Genomic DNA, 15,957 nt, shown 5'->3' on the forward strand with positions numbered 1-15,957 from the left:
GTGAGTTCAAGCTCCACATCGGGCTCTCTGCTGTCAGCATGGGGTCCACTTCAGATCCTCTGTCCACCCTCCCCCCTCCAGCCCCTCCCCTGCTCACATGCACGTGCTCACGCTCTCTCGCTCTCTCTCGCTCGCTCTCTCTCTCTCAAAAACAAACAAACATTAAAACAGTTTATGTATTGTGATAGCATGTGTGTGAGGACACACACAGGGAAGGGGCAGAGAGGAGGAGAGAGAGAATCCCAGGCTGGCTCCAGGCTGTCAGCTCAGTCTCACAAATTGGGAGATCACAACCTGAGCTGAAATCAAGAGTCAGAGACTTAGCCGACTGAGCCATTCCAGCGCCCCTGTATGCTTGATTAATTAGGGGCCTGGGACACATTTCGTTGCCTTCTCCCCCAACCCTGCACCCCTTGGACACCATCTGCTGGGACAGTATGTGCTGCTGTTTCTGCTGAGGGAAGGGTGAAGAAGAGAGAGCTTTGAATCCTTGCTGAGGATGCAGCTTTTTGTTCAACAAACATTGAGTTGCTACAGCCACACCCAAGACGGAACTTATGCCACATGTTTGGGGTAACAAAGACCTTTCCTTGACCAAACTTCAGTTAGGTTCCTTTGGTCCCTCTTCTTGACTGGGCCTTGAGCTTACCCCCATATCCTAAAGCTCCTATCCCCTATCCTATTTTTGGCCTACTTATCCTACTTGTAGCGAGACTCCAACTCTTGCAATCTGATCACCCTGTCTGGCCTTCAGCAAGATTCCTATTAAGTCAGGTTAGCAAGAAAATCCCCTCTATCCTTGATGTCTTTTCTTAGTCTTATCCTTGCCTTAGTCCTATCTCTTGTCTTATCCTTGATGTCGCTGACCCCCCTCACTCTGCTCCTTAGCTACAGATCCCCAACTGTCTTTGTGTATTCAGAATTGAGCCTTATCTCTCTCCCTGTTGCAATATCTCTATTACAATAGTCTCGATTAAATTCTTCCTTACTGTTGTAACAAGTGTCAGAGTAAAATTTTCTTTCACAGTGGTTACCATGGTGAGTAAATCCCAGCTTGCCCAAAGGGAGCTTTGGGTTTAATGGACAGACAGATAGGCGGACCCAAGATCAACTGCGTGTTAAGAGAAGCTCAGTCATTGATTAATTTAACGAACACGTATTGAGAACCTCTAATATACCAGACACTGAGGGTACAACTGTGAACAAGATATTCCATCTCCCACCTTAATGAGGCCCACAAGATGATGAAACAGATACATGACGAAAACAAACGTAAACAGAAGCAGCACAGAGGAGTTGGTCAGTCAGGTTCCTTTTCCATAGGGTTGTGGGGGAAGAGGAGGTTCAGGTGAACAGGAAAATCTTCCTGCAGAAGATGACATCTGAGCTGGCTGTTTGTTGAGTTCAACCGTTGCTTGTGTCCACAGGTTTAGAGCCTTTTAAGCACATTTATGAATAAGTATGAGTTGGGTGTCTCAGGAGCTAGCCTATGATGTGCAGACTGTGGGAAGGAAGACAGCTGAGGTTTCCAGAGGCGGCCCATCTGAGACATGGATGGAGATTATCCTAATAGGATTTCACAAAGACCACTTAGCAGTCGCTGAGCTTGAGGGAAAAATAGTTATGAGCTGAGGGTGGAGAAATAGCCAAGAATCTGGCAACTCGGCGAAAGCTTGTAGAGAAAAGCTGACAGCCAACAGACAGAACAAGATGATGCTTGCAAAAAGGTTAGAAGAAGAGACCAGAGGAAAAAAGTATACTGAGAGATATGAATGGAAATGGAAGCGCATTACTATAACTTGGGAACATGCATTAAGATAATTCCAGCTCTGAGAAGGAGAAGAGCCAGGATTTATTCATTGTAGCAGTTCACACTGTCGGGGAACTCCTGGAAGGTGATGTGGGCAGTGGAAGGTGAGAAGTGGCTGGGAAGAAAGCATGTATGGATATACAGCAACACAAGCAGAATTGGGATAGCTGGTCCTAACCCTTCCTCTTTAGATATAGGGGGCAACAGATGCAGAGAAATGCTACAACTTATCCACAGTCGCACAACATAGAAAGTGCTGGAGCTAAGAAGTTGGAACCTTGTACATTGCTAGTGGGAATGCATAGTTGTGCAGCTGCTGTGGAAAAAAGTTTGGTGGTGCCTGAGAACGTTGAACGTAAAGTAAGTATGTGTCCCAGCAATTCCACTCCTAGGAATATACCTAAGAGCACAGACAACATACTCATTTTGTCACACCCAGCCGCTGCCTCTGTCTTACATTCTTTCTCTGTCGCTCTTCTCCCTCCCTTCCCATTCCTCCTCCTTTCCTATTTATATATACTGAGGAGAGTTGGGATCTGAGTTGTAGCTCTGCCAGTTAGTAAATATAGGACCTTGGTTTCACTGTCCTGTTGCTGACTGGGACTAGATGAGGGTCCTTCCAGCCCTGATAGTGTGCATATTCCTCACACACTGTCCCCGCATATGTTCAGGAACTGCAGATCTGGTATTAGTGAGGGTACAATCCCCTGTTAAACATGTGCTTTCCCAGCCTTGAAAAGCCTTCATGTCCTCCGACTTCTTCATTGCTTGTCGAGGGTGTTCTTAGACTCTTCAATTTCCGTGGGATTACAAAACTGTTTTTCTGTTTCCTGGAGCACCTCTTCTTCAAGAGCGAGGTGTTTTGTTTTTGTTTTTGTTTTTTTTAATTGTTTTTGCATGCCAGACCTACATTGGGGTGACACAATATTCATTGAAGTCTTAGACTGTTTTTTTCTACTTGCCTCTCTCCCTCTCCCTCTCCCTCTCCCTCTCTCTCTCCCTCTCTCTCTCTCCCTCTCTCTCTCCCCCTCCCTCTCTTCCCCTCCCTCTCTCTCTCTATATATATATATATATCTCAATATGTATACAATATATATAAATATATATATATAAATATATAACAAAATATATATGTAAATATATATATAATATATAAAAATATACATATATCTATATATATTAAATATATAGATATATATAAATTGGGCCGGTTACGTGACAGTGTTACTTGATACAGATTGGGAACACCGAATTTTCTTTGGCTACTCTTCCTTTGTATTTGGACACAGTCTGGCTCTTTCCCTTATGGGAGAGGAAATCACTGGGGACTTAGGAGTCTTGTCTCTGGTCTCTGACTTTATCCAAAGTCTTACACTGGGTCCAGTCCTGCTGAATTGGTAATGGCTCCAGTTTCTGGATGGAGAGCTTCCCCTAAAGCGTCTGTTGCTTATGCGTCCTCCGCTTTCATGAAAGGTCATTCTGTTTCAGAGGCTTTTGTTTTTTATTTTTCTAGGCCTATTCACTGTCTTTTTTTTTTTTCCCCCATTTGAACCCTGATATGACATAACTGGTTTCCACCTGACAAGCTATTCTGGGGGTGGGATTTAAGGAAAGATGTAAATCCCTAGTGGGGAAAACAAACTCCACTCGGGATGGTTTACATTTATCCCATGGTTTGGCAATACTTTCCAGTTGATTCCCTTCAAATTGGGAGCTATCTCTGAGCTTTTCTGTTTATCCAGTGTTTATTCCCTCCAGCACTGTTACATTTGAAAAGGGAAGATGGGTCTGGATTCTTCTCCTTTCGTTTGGGTTCAAGGTGACACTTAAAACTTATAATGTGAAGTTAGGGCTCTCTCTGTATTTCAGCATTAATAGTATATTTGCTCTTTTCACTACTTTTTGTTCACTTCAGTCAACTTTGGAGATGGAGTTTCTGTGAAATGGTACTCAAGCCACCATATTTTCTGAAAGATCTGGCATTCTTTCCACTCTGCCACGCTGGGTGATTGTAAATACACTCTTGCACAGCCAGTATGACTTACTCTTATTAGAAAAGGTTTTCAATGACCATTTCACTGAAATGGCCCATTTATATGTCAAGTACATTATTGGATATGTGTTTCTATAAGAATAGAATAGCAACAAACAAAAGACTGAGTTCCAGGCTACCAAAAAGACACTGTGGGGCCTCCCCAAGCCTCCTTTCCCATGTGTTTATGTCAAGTTGCTGCAGTAGGTCTCAGTGGTGAGTGCCTAAACTAGGCAGTGGGATTAGGTTTTCAGAAGATAATGCTCTTGTTTTCAGTTCAAGATCTTAATTTTGTTGAAAGTGCCGCTGCTGTTGTTGGTGCTGGTATAAATGATCTAATTTAATTTAATTTGCTTCCTTGCAAAGAAGGTGATCCCTTGCCCAGCTGCTGCTCTGGGCATAGAGGGAGCAAGCAGGCTTGGAGAGAAGCTCTGAACTTTATCAGACCTCTCCTAGGTTTATGCTAATGAGCAATGCTTAGAGATTTCAGAAACCTTTTTCCTAGTGATTGCTTTAACTACCAAGCAGAATATCCTCATGAGTCTTCATCTAAGGGGCCATCAGGATGGGGAGGGGTGGAGTTGATGTGGGATTATCTTTTTTGTCTGGTCTGTTGTTTTGCTTCCAGGTGTCATATCTGTGATGGGTGCAAGGCACATGTCTGGTGGAAGTTAGGTAGGGTCTTCTCTGTGTATTCTCTCACTGTGTGCCAAAGGAAGTTTTGTGACATGAATTCTGAGGGGTAGCAGGTATAGAAGAGTCAAGTGGTCCTTGATTAAGCCCTGGTTGTACCTTACCAGTTTGTTTCTATTCCTGAGTTCTTCAAACTTGCTGAGTCTTGGCTTCCTCCAACCATGTGTGAATTGGGTAAGTGCCTCAAAGACACTCAAAGATAGAGTGTCTCATTCCTGTCTATATTCTCAGTACCAAATAAGGTGTCTGCCAGATAGTAGGTTTGATAAGTGTTTCCCACATGAATGAATAAATTAATGCATGTATGGAGAAAGGAAATGGATGGATACTTCTGGAAAAGAAGATGGAATGTCACCATTGTGTCTCCAGGCAGACTCATTCCTCAGACAAATACTATTTGGGTATGAGGGGGTTCAAAGTCCTGCTATGACAAACAAATTGTGACTGGTGATGGCACAGCATGCCTCCCCAGTTCTTCTGTCTGTGGTCAGGTTGGGGGCATTGGAAATGATTTGCTGTCACTTATGCAGACATGTATGTACTTGAGAAAAGGGGGCACCAAACCATGCTATTTTTCCACCTAGTCTGCAGATTTACTCAGCCATGGTCTCTGTCTACTCAAGTATTTGACTCAGCTTAGTTGTGTTTTAGGATCCCATCCTTCAAGGTGGTGGGGATTGAAATCAGCCTCCTAGTTCAATCCTGGCATACACTCATTCTGGGGTACCTGGACCCCAATTTGCTTTAACACAAAACTGTTTTATTCCAGTATTTATGTGAGGCTCTATATCTAGAGCATGAGTTTTTAGGTCACATTAGAAGTTATGTAACGTGGAGGAGGCATCTAGACAGGCCATGGAGGGGATAGAATCCCTGTGTGAAGGACATACTTCCGGAATGAGCCAATGGAGAAAAATCTTTACACCAATGAAAAATGCTGTGCTTCTTGAAAATCATACTACATAGTCTCTGAACAAGTGTGCTCTATGTACTTCTTGACATATGTAAATATGTCAGTTCTCCTCCACATTGATTGTGCATTTATGTTATTTCAATCAAAATCCTTAAGGAATTACTGTTTAGAACTTGACAAAATTTATTCTAAGGTTTATATAGAAGCTTAAACCCATAAGAATAGCAAAAAAATATAATGTTTTAAAAATAAAAGGAGATTTACACAGTAAAAAGTTATAAAGGGTTATAAAAATAATTTAACACTACAAGCTATTTAGTTTAGTGGCTGGTGAAATGAAATATAATTGGAACAGAACAGAAAAAAATATAATAAAAAGGTTTGAGTATATGTAAATATTTATTATGTGATAATGGTGGATTTCAGATCAGCAGGGGAAAGAATAGATTATTTAATTAATGCTGCTAGGAAAATTGGCTATTTAGGGAGAAAGTTAGATCATTAACTCAGTCCGTATATGAAAATAGATTGCTAACATGTTAAATGTAGAAGAGAAAAACATAATGCCTTTGAATTTTATGTGATGTTCAAGCGAGAATATTTTAAGGGACACCATCAAAGATGGAAATTACCCTGACTGGTTGATATCATATGTGAAAATTAATGTTAAAAGTCTCCTAAACAAACATAAAATACCCTAATTTTCTATTCCCTCTTTTTCAGCATGGCTCCCCCAGAGAACTTATTCTCCCCACCTCTCTGGGTTCGCTCTGCTTGGTCACTGCCAAAGCTGCTCCACTGTCCCTGTCACAACCGCTCACGTTCGGCTCTCCGGTGGTGTCGTATTGCCGAAAACTGTGCTGCTCATGTTGTTGGACCTGTTGGCAGCATTGATTCTAGTCGGTCTCTTCTTCTCTTTGAAACTTGCTTATCATTTGGCTTCTAATCCCAGTACACTTAGTGGCCCTTCATCCATGCTGGTTTTCCCTGTTCTCCTTTGCTGGTTCCAGGCCTTCTTAGGGTGGAGTTGCTGCTGGGCCATTTTCTCCAGCTACACAAGCTCCTTTGATGGTTTCATTCAGGTCAGTGGCTTGAAGACCATCTCTTGGCTGATGATTTCCTTCTTCTTCTTCTTCTTCTTTTTTTTTTTTTAAATCTCCATCCAGGCCCTCTTTCAAGCTCTAGCTTGGTGTATATCCATCTGCCAACATGGTATGGTCATTTGGTTGTCTGATTGGTTTCTCCAGTACAGCAAGTAAACCACGAAAGTTGTCATCTCCCCATATCCCCATTCCCAACTTGGACCGCCCCTGTTTATTATAAAGTGGGGAAAAATCTCATCATTAAATAACACAAATACAAATTAAATACCATCTTTTTCTATCTCCAGAGTTGGCAAACAGTGGGCTGTAGGCCAAATGTGGTTTGCATCCTGTGTTTGTAAGTAAGTTTATTGGAGCACAGTGACACCCATTCATTTACATATTGTTGGTGGCTGATTTTTGGTTACGATGGCAGGACTAAGAAGTTGAAACAGTGACAGTGTGATCTATAAAACTGAAAATACTTTCTATCTGGCTCTTTCTAGGAAATGGTTGCTGCCCCCTGCTTTATCACATCTATAGCAAAAGCTTGAGGTGAAGCCATGGCAGATTAACAGAAAGCATCTTGTTCTCTGTTGTCGGGTAGCCGTGTGTATATACATATACATATACATATACATATACATATACATATACATATACATATACGTATACATACACACACACACATATATATATATACACACACATATATATATATATATATATATATATATATATATATATATATATGTATATATATATATGTGGAGAGAGAGAGAGAGAGAGAGTCTCAATTGGGACACTTAGTGAAAGGGATGCTCCAGGCAGGCAGGGAGGTACTATAAGTATGGATACTTATAATGGATTTTTAAGAATTAGATTGAAAACGGGGAAATGCAAGACAGTGATGATAATTAGAGGTGAGTAACATTACAGTTAATGGTTAAGAATAATAGAAGTCGGATATTGGTAAAAGCACGAGGTCTAACAGCAGAGAAGAGTTTTAGGGCCTTAAGGTTATCTTTGGAAAATTTCAATAGAAAATTGTAAAGCAAGCAGTTATTCTCAATCTCATGTCAGACAGAATGCTATTTATTAGGTAACACAGTGGCAGAGACAAAAACTCAAGTACTCCTTAAGCTGTATAGGGGACAGAATAGAAGATGTAAGACAAGAACAAAATGTTCAACGCTAATGAGTGCCTGAGAAGGACATGAGGAGACTAGTAACCTGGATGTTTGAAATCGTGGAGAATGGCCGACTGGAAGGAGCCGCTGTAATTAAGTGTGCATCTAGGGAAGTGGCAGGAACACAGTGCTTTGCAAGTTTGGTTTAGCAACGAGTCAGCTCCTGAGTGCTCTAACGAGGACCACAGAGTGAAGGTGTTTGTGGGAAATGAGACCTGGTCAACCAGCTTGTTCTCTTCCATCTGTGAGTTTTCCATGTGATGGAAAGAAAGGGAGTCGGGAGATAGGCTGGCCTCCGGCTGCGTGGTGAGGACTTCTAGTTCAAAATCATTTCTGCATGGTCAGTAGGGGTGCTCCAAGGTAGGCTCTGGAGGAACAACATCGTGGGTTGAATCCACAGCCCATGACCTCATGAAGGAATGTGTGTGGGTGCCCTCGGGGACACCACAGGACTGTAGGTATTTAGCAACTGAACATAAGGGACTTCGGCTTCCTATTGCCAGGCGTTACCAGAAGGTTTGTTTTGGGAAGATAGATTCACAGCACTGCATAATGGTATTCAGCCTTTTCATGGAAGCATAGTCCCTTTAACCTTGTGAGTCTATCCTTTGTCAAATGAATGCCAGGCTGGCTCTCATTAGCATGTGCCTTTTCAGGGTGTGCCTGATCTTCCTTAGTTGTTCCATCTGAGATCTCAGAAGGACAGAGGTGGAGACCTTCTTAGGAATCACCTAGTCCAGCGTTTTTCAACTTGAGGACCTGGGAACCTGACAAGAAGTGGTAATGCTTGAACTGCTTTTAGTATGTCAAGATGCTTGTGCGATGGTATGTCTGAGCTACACAGGTTCAAAGAAATTTCAGGTTTTTTGGGTTAGAGTTTGAGTGGAATCAACCTAGTGAACAAGGTTGGTGATCGCATGCTTCTCAAGAGCCCTGATGGGGGGCGGGTAGCAGTTGTGTTTTGCTTTGATTAAGAGAAGTTGGAGGGAGAGGTAATTTTTTTGCTTTGGAAATTCTATTTCTGTAGTAGACAAGCCGTTGAAAATGTGAGGGTCCAGGGAGAAGTATACTCATAGCAGAGGTCAAGAACCACTTGTCTAGTCCTTTCAGTAACCTGCCCCACTCCATTTTATTGATGATGAAATGTGTGCCAAGAAAGAAATGAGACAAGGTGACATAACCCACGTTTTAGGAAACAGAAACAGCAGGATCTGGCAGCTCTGAGACTGATATTTCAAGGGAAGATGAAGGAAACACATATGGAGACCTGGAAGCCACTTTCATGGCTGAAGAGTGGACATTTATTGAGGACCTACTGTGTGCCAGGTGCTGTTCTAGGAGATTCACACACATCCTCTCATTTAATTCTCTGTGATCCTGTGAGTTAGGGATTAATACCCAAGAGATTCAGATGATTGGAAAGCAGGGTCCAGGGACTTGAAGGGATTTGCCCAAGGTTATTTACCAAGCAAATAAAGGAGCCTGGGGTTCAGAGCGAGGGTATTGTGGCCCCGCAGTCGACTCCACCCTGCCTTGGAGAATGTGCTTCTTCCCATTTGGGCTGATTTAGGGACATGTGAAGAGGATGGTCTTCCTCAGAAAGAGAAACCACACACAGTGCTTTAAATGCCTCTGACTTGTTTCAGCATACCCCAGAAGCAGTACAGGCCTGGATCTCTGTAAATATTGGATTCATTGATTTGATGTATCGGATTGTCTGTCCAAGGAGCTCTCCTGTGGAAGAGAGACTTTCATTGTTCCACGGGGCTCTGAATTCACTTAGAGCAGGTGGGAAAGTCCTAGAAAGGAGGCTGGTGGTGATTTAGGAGGAGGTGGGACTTTCTGTTAATTAGAAGAATGGACTTCTTTCACTTAATAAGTTCCGCTGACTCAATAAAAGGTGGAGCCATCTTGGCTGTGACAAGCCCCTCTGTGTTCTGAACTGATGATGGGAACCTCCTTTGTCTCTTGCCCCAAGCCATTGCTTCCAAAGCCTACACATCCCTAAGGCGAACTTGGTAGGTCCAGGGAGGGGCTGGAGGGGCTGGAGGGGCTGTGCCACCTGGATCTGGTCCTTCCAACATCTAGCAATTCACCCAGCAGTGGCTGCTAAGAGACACTGATAGCTATGGCATCTGGCTCTAAATCCCCATTCAGTGTTTTAGCGGCCAGGCCTGGACCCACTTATTCTAGGACAACATCGTATGTGTACTGAATGCTGTGCTGGTATCTTCCACATGACCCTCTCAGTCCATGCTCTGCCCCTTCCACCCTGCTTACTGTCTTGGAAGGCTCACCTGGAGGGACCTCACCAGTGCCCTTTGACTTCTGTATGGCCCGAGATTGGAGGGAGGAGAGAAGACAGCGTGGTCTAGGTACTTATTCCCTGGACATCTCCCTGTGCCCTTGCTTGAGGCCAAGCCATGTCATTGGACTGAAGGTCACTGCTCCTCTAGAAGGAGCCTCTCATCACTGTTTTCTGTTTGCTCTTGCTTGATTACAGTAACTGCTCCCTCCCTGTGATCTCTGCTGTCCTGAGGGGTGGAGACAGCCTGGCTCCACTTGCACATGTTCTCCCCTGTCTGCCCCTTTATAAATAGTCTCTTCGTTTGAGCTCTCATGTATTCTCCTTGTTGAACATGCCAAGTGTGACCCTGATTGATACCTGTGCATTCTTTAGTTTGATCTTCATAAAAACTGGAGGAGATAAACATATTATTATCATCACCCTCCTTCAAAAAAATTTTTTTTAACGTTTATTTATTTTTTGAGAGACAGAGACAGAGCATGAGCTGGGGAGGGGACGGCGGGGGGGGGGGGCAGTCACAGATTCCAAAGCAGGCTCCAGGCTCCGAGCTGTCAGCACAAAGCCCAACATGGGGCTCGAACTCATGAACCATGAGATCATGACCTGAGCTGAAGTCGGATGCTTAACTGACTGAGCCACCCAGGTGCCCCCATCACCCTCCTTTTTAAGTGAGAAAGCTCAAGCATAGAATGACCCAGTCACTTTCCCTGGAGTCACGTTGTCTGTAAGGGTTAGACACAGAAGTGGCATCCAAGCAGTCCTTGGTTTTTTGTTTTTTTTTTTTTTTTTTTTTTTTTTGCCATTACATAAGGATGCCCAGTTCCAGCAGTTCTTTTCCAAGCAGGCCTAAGACACAGGGGAAGAAGAGGAAAAAGCAGGTTATATAATGTTTTTGGAGCCTGTCCCCAGACCTGTGTCCTCATCTTCACTCTCCAGCGGTCACTGCTGCAGCAGGTAGGAAGAGTCCAGCCACAGGGCGCTCAGAGCTCCTAAGGGACACAGTAAGGGAGCCTTGCAGAGTGATTTCCCAGATCCCTGAGCTGTTAACCTCTTGAGTTAAATTAAAACTTTATTGCTTTTGAGTTTGAGCTCGATAAAATGTTTGTAGTTTTACCCTAGCTTTATACTAAACGAGAGTGGTACCTCTTGTACCCCCCTAGAGGCTGAGAGATTGTACCCTCTAGAGGCTGAGAGAGGTGGGGCAGTTACTGTGGTTATCTTGACTTTGCAGGGTTAGTTAGCACCACAGACTTGGGGACACCTGCTAAGGATGGGGAAAGCTCTAGTCCCTCCCTGTGTATGCCTTTTGTGCTTTGGAAGCATTTGCCCCAAGCCTGACATCTGCTTCTGCGATGCATTTTGCTGAGCTCTCCTCAGAGGGGGCGGTCACCACAAGGTGTTTCATTAGGTGTCTCAAAAAGCCTCGTAACTGCAGCCTGGCTCACCTCTCCCCTGTGGAGCTGCTTTCTGCATGAGGCAGGGGAGGGGGGATGGTTCAGACATAATTTGCATTGGCAGCAGGAATGTTATTTTTGCATTATAAAGCACGGTGGGTGACCTTATCAGAAATGGGAGAAGGGAGCAGGCAGCAAGCAGGTCTGTGGCTCCTTGTGACACGTGGGGGTTAGTGTGCCATGGGGGTGGTGGGAAGGTGTTAAATCCCTTAGCAGCCTGGCCCCATCTGCTCACCTTCTGTGCTGACCCCAAATAGGTCTGTCTGTGTATAGATATCTCCTGCACGCAGCAGGCGTGGCTGTCTCGTGACCAGGGGTGATGACTTTGGTCTTTATGAGCACCCCAGGATTGAACCTGAGCTCTGGCCCAGCTGGAGCTTTGGTTCTTCTGCCCAGGTCTCCCCTGTCCTCATTTCCCAGAGGCTAGACTGGCCCTGATTTCCTGAGGGGTTGTGACATAACCTAGCTTGCCCTCGAGCACATGCTCTGTCTGGAGTTGTCCATTCCCCAGACTAGACCGCAGAGCTCTGTTTACACTTGCCGTGGGTTCCTGTAGCCAGCCCACAACCTGGAAGCATTCTGACGTGCTCTTCACTCAGGCTTTGGTCCATCCGTGTGCAGCAGGTGGACGTACACAGCACTCACTGCACAGGCTCTTGATTGTCAATAGGATAGTCTGGGATTATAGTTTTTAAAGTAATTTAGTGGTTATTCAGCAAGAAGCCGAAGTCAGACTTCTTACAGGCCACATCGTCTGTCTCTCTTGCTTACACACACACACACACACACACACACACACACACACACACACACACACGCTTCGGTTTATGATAGGGAATAGATTTATATAAAATCATGAACCATCAGACATCCTTGGACAGTCAAATAATACAGTCCCCCATTTTTCAGATGAAATAACTGAGATCCAGAGGAGGAGTAAACTTGGCCAATGCCACACAAGTTAGCTCTTTGTACTTTCCCCAGACTGAACCTCGTTCTGCTAAAGTTATCATATGGGGAAAAGAAACCAAACAGAAACAATTCGTGACTTGGAATGAGGTACTTGTTTGACTGCTATGATGATCTTGAGAATCTTCACACGCTCAGGCAAGGGAGAGGGTGGGCTCCTTGCAGAGCAGTGTCCAGGCCCGTTGTCCTTAAAGGCAGCACCTCTCCTTTGTGGGGCCACTCCCCTCCTCACCTCACCTACATGGTAATGGGGGTTGGCAGTTTATTTATTTATATATTTTTTATTTCTTAAGTTTTTATTTTAATTCCAGTTAACATACAGTATCATATTTCAGGTGTACAATATAGTGATTCAGCATCACTCGGTGCTCATCACAACAGGTGTACTCCTTAATCCCCATCACCTATTTAACCCATCCGGGGGTTGACAGTTGAATGTGATGGTCTAAGGTCAGGAAGAACACCAGCTTTTCTCAGAAGGCTGTATCTCAGAGACCCCAAGCTCAACACTTGGACACATTACTAGCAAGTATGGAGAGAAAGTGCCTGGCCAGTGAGGCTGAATGGAGAGGCATCGGTGGGCAGGCAGGGAGTAGAGAGCTTGTCAAATCCCAGTAATCCTACCTCCTAACGCGGGTCTGAGCCCAAATAGGGGCTCATACGGATGGATGGATGGATGGATGGATGGATGGGTGGATGGATGGGTGGATGGATGGGTGGATGGATGGATGGATGGATGGATGAATGAATGCCAGAAAAGTATAAGAAGTCAGAGGAGTCATCTTGTTGAAAGAACCTCAAATTCAGGTGGTCAGGTGGGGGGACACTGTGGTGGCAGGAGCACTGGCATCAGGCTGATCTCTGAAGATGAGTTTATAAGACTTGTCACTTTTCTCTTACTTTTTGAATTTTACAGACTTCCTACCAGGAACCTATGTTGTTTTTCATCACAAAAACATTTAAAAACACTATTGCTGCTAGTGTTTTCCCTATCATTCCTGCTACTGTAGCTGCCAAAGATGTTTTGTAAGTTTTTTATGAAAGTGAAGTGAAATCATGAAGTTAAAGTGCCTAGCACAGTGCCTGGTACACAGTTGGCATTCAGAAAAAGCTCCCCGCCCCCTCAAGCTCATCTGCATAAATGCTGTTCCCAGCATGTATATTTAACTTGACTGTTGAGTTTTGAAGTTCAGTGTTTTTCCTCATTATCTTCTATTGTTCTGACAAACTTCATTCAGGTTCTTGATCTTGCAGTTTTCTTGGCTGGATTTCTAAGATTTCATATGCACACACACTTGCTCACATTTATTTTTTTCTGGCCAATTACAGAATTTTCTTCCTAAGGAAGGAGATGTACTCTCTGAGGTCATCGTAATGTGATGATGTGTGGCCAAGTTTTCACCCCTTCCTTCACCCTGATAAGAATGTGGTGCAGAGGTGGCTTTAGTCCACTGCAGGAGCCCCACAGGCTTGCTCCCCTCCTGGCCACCATGAGCGTGGCCCCTTTTTCTGTACGTCTCAGGGAACTCTGTGCCCTCAGTCCATTCCTTTCCCCCAATAAGTACCTGTTACACCTGCCATGTTATTTATACTTCTGCTCTTTGGATTCTGGCCAGCAGAGGTTGTCACCCTTGCCAGTTTTCTTTGGAGAAGTGACAACTTTTGAGATGCTACCATCTGCCACATTCACCTGAATCACTTCCAATTCAGGAGTTTCTGCTTCCAAAAAGAAGTAATTCCTTGGGTTGATTTCTGACAGGTCCGACTTGCGGCAGCTGCTTGAGCAGAGGCAGTGGTGGGAGCGGCCAGTCCGCGGGGGTAGGAAGAGTGGAGTTTCTGTGGTTGCTGCAGAGTCGTGCTAATATTGTGATTCCGTCAGCACATGAAGGTGGTTTGTCGTGCTCATGATGTGCCCTGTGTAATTGCTTATTTACCTCCCGCCTGTGATTGCCTATTGGAAGCTATCAATAGCTGCAGCTTATTTCCCAGATCTCTTTAGGGAAGCAAAGTCCTTCTCATACGGGGAGGAATCCTCTAACTGTCGAGTTTCTAAGCCGAAATTCCTTTGGAAGGAATGTAATCCACATGCTTACTTGGCAAGTGGAGAATTTGTGATCTAGGAAGTGAGTTAGCTTCTCCAAGGTCACACGAGGCCTGATGAGATGTGGCTTTCCTAACCTTGGCCTTGCAGAGTCTGGCTGCCCGGCTCTCTGCTAGGAGCAGCCCGTGTTTTGCAGGCACTGGACCCTTCTCTATTTATGTGTCTTCTAGAGTTTTGAAAACGTTCTCAGTGCTTTCGCTGCAGAAGGCAGTTCCAGCATGCGGGGGCACCTGTGCATCCGTGTCTGGCTGCCTCTCGTGAGACCAGGCTGCTGTCGCACAATACGGGAGTGTTCTGATGCAGGGGATTTTTCTAAGAGTGGGCCTTGTTGCAGCAGCGAGTGGTGCCAAATTTTAGATGTGGAACGAGCTAGAATTAAAAAGTAAAACTCACCATCTTAACAAACAAATGATTGCAACAAACGTGGCTTCTGTAACGTGCTGAGACCTCGGTGTGGTGCTGCTGGTGAAGTGGGGAACAGGGCGGGATGCGGGGCCATGTAGCCGCTTTGAATGCGGAGGTGGGAGGCCTTTGGGCCAAATTACAGTGTTTTAAAGAGGGTGGCAAATTTTGACTTGAGCCGGATTAAAGCTTTTAGTTTTTCTTTCCCAGAGTCCTAAGTATTTAATGAGCTCTGAACTAGACATACTTCAAGGTAGCTACACATACATGCTCTCTCATAATACTTACGCAAGCTTAGGAGCTAGATTCTCTTACACAGTCCAGAAAGTCGAGAAGCTGTTAAAATGGAAAGCGTTGTTTGTTTGTTGTTTTAAGTTGAGCACTAAGTTCTTTTGGCTGCCAGATCTGACCCAAACTGATGTTGAAGCTGTTTATAGTTTTTATTTATCTCCCCTTGTGTGAGTTTTCATGGGCTTCCTTGGGGAAATATTTATATGTTGAGCAAAGGATGTTGCTCCCAACCCCCAGATCCCACCAGGGATGTTACATGTGCCCATACTATCTTTCTAAAAATCTGAGCCATTCTGAATTCTGAAGTAGATCTTGTCCTGGAAGTTTTGGATCAGGGATGTGGGTATAGATGACATCTGCATTGTAAAGTTAGGGAAACAGAGCCTCGGGGAGGCTGAGTGACTTGATTGAGGACACTCAGCTCATGAATGGTGTACTAGGTACAGGCAGTATAGATTTTGAGGGGGCTGTGACTCACCAGAGGGGAGGTTGTCCTCTGAACAAGGGGCAGGCCCACAGATGGTGAGGTGAGATGTCTACTTTGTGGTAGGCTCCAGGTAGAAGTGGGATTTGGCGGGGGTGGGGGGGGGGTGGGGGCAGGGTACAGTATACTTCCCATGGAAAGAGGACTTGTCGAGCTTAGCAGGCTGTTAGTAGCCTTGCCAAACAGCTTTAAGTTGAGGATCCAGAAGCCAAGGGCAAGCAGACCCAG

At 44.6% G+C, this 15,957-nt stretch overlaps 1 protein-coding gene across 2 annotated transcripts in view; it reads left to right on the top strand.

Annotated features, from left to right (window-relative positions):
- The window catches only part of PTPRT (protein tyrosine phosphatase receptor type T), a 796,626-nt gene that overhangs the window by 23,650 nt on the left and 757,019 nt on the right, over positions 1–15,957 (top strand). Inside the window, exon 1 of one of the 2 annotated variants that reach the window (XM_042980383.1) lies at positions 9,657–9,738. The exons of the other annotated variant lie outside the window; for it this stretch is intronic. The gene's annotated coding sequence lies outside the window, so the exon portion shown is untranslated. Of the gene's footprint in view, positions 1–9,656; positions 9,739–15,957 lie in introns of those variants that run through there. 2 annotated transcript variants of the gene reach the window in all.

This window comes from Panthera tigris, chromosome A3, assembly GCF_018350195.1.
Source record: "Panthera tigris isolate Pti1 chromosome A3, P.tigris_Pti1_mat1.1, whole genome shotgun sequence".
Taxonomy (NCBI): Eukaryota; Metazoa; Chordata; class Mammalia; order Carnivora; family Felidae; genus Panthera; species Panthera tigris.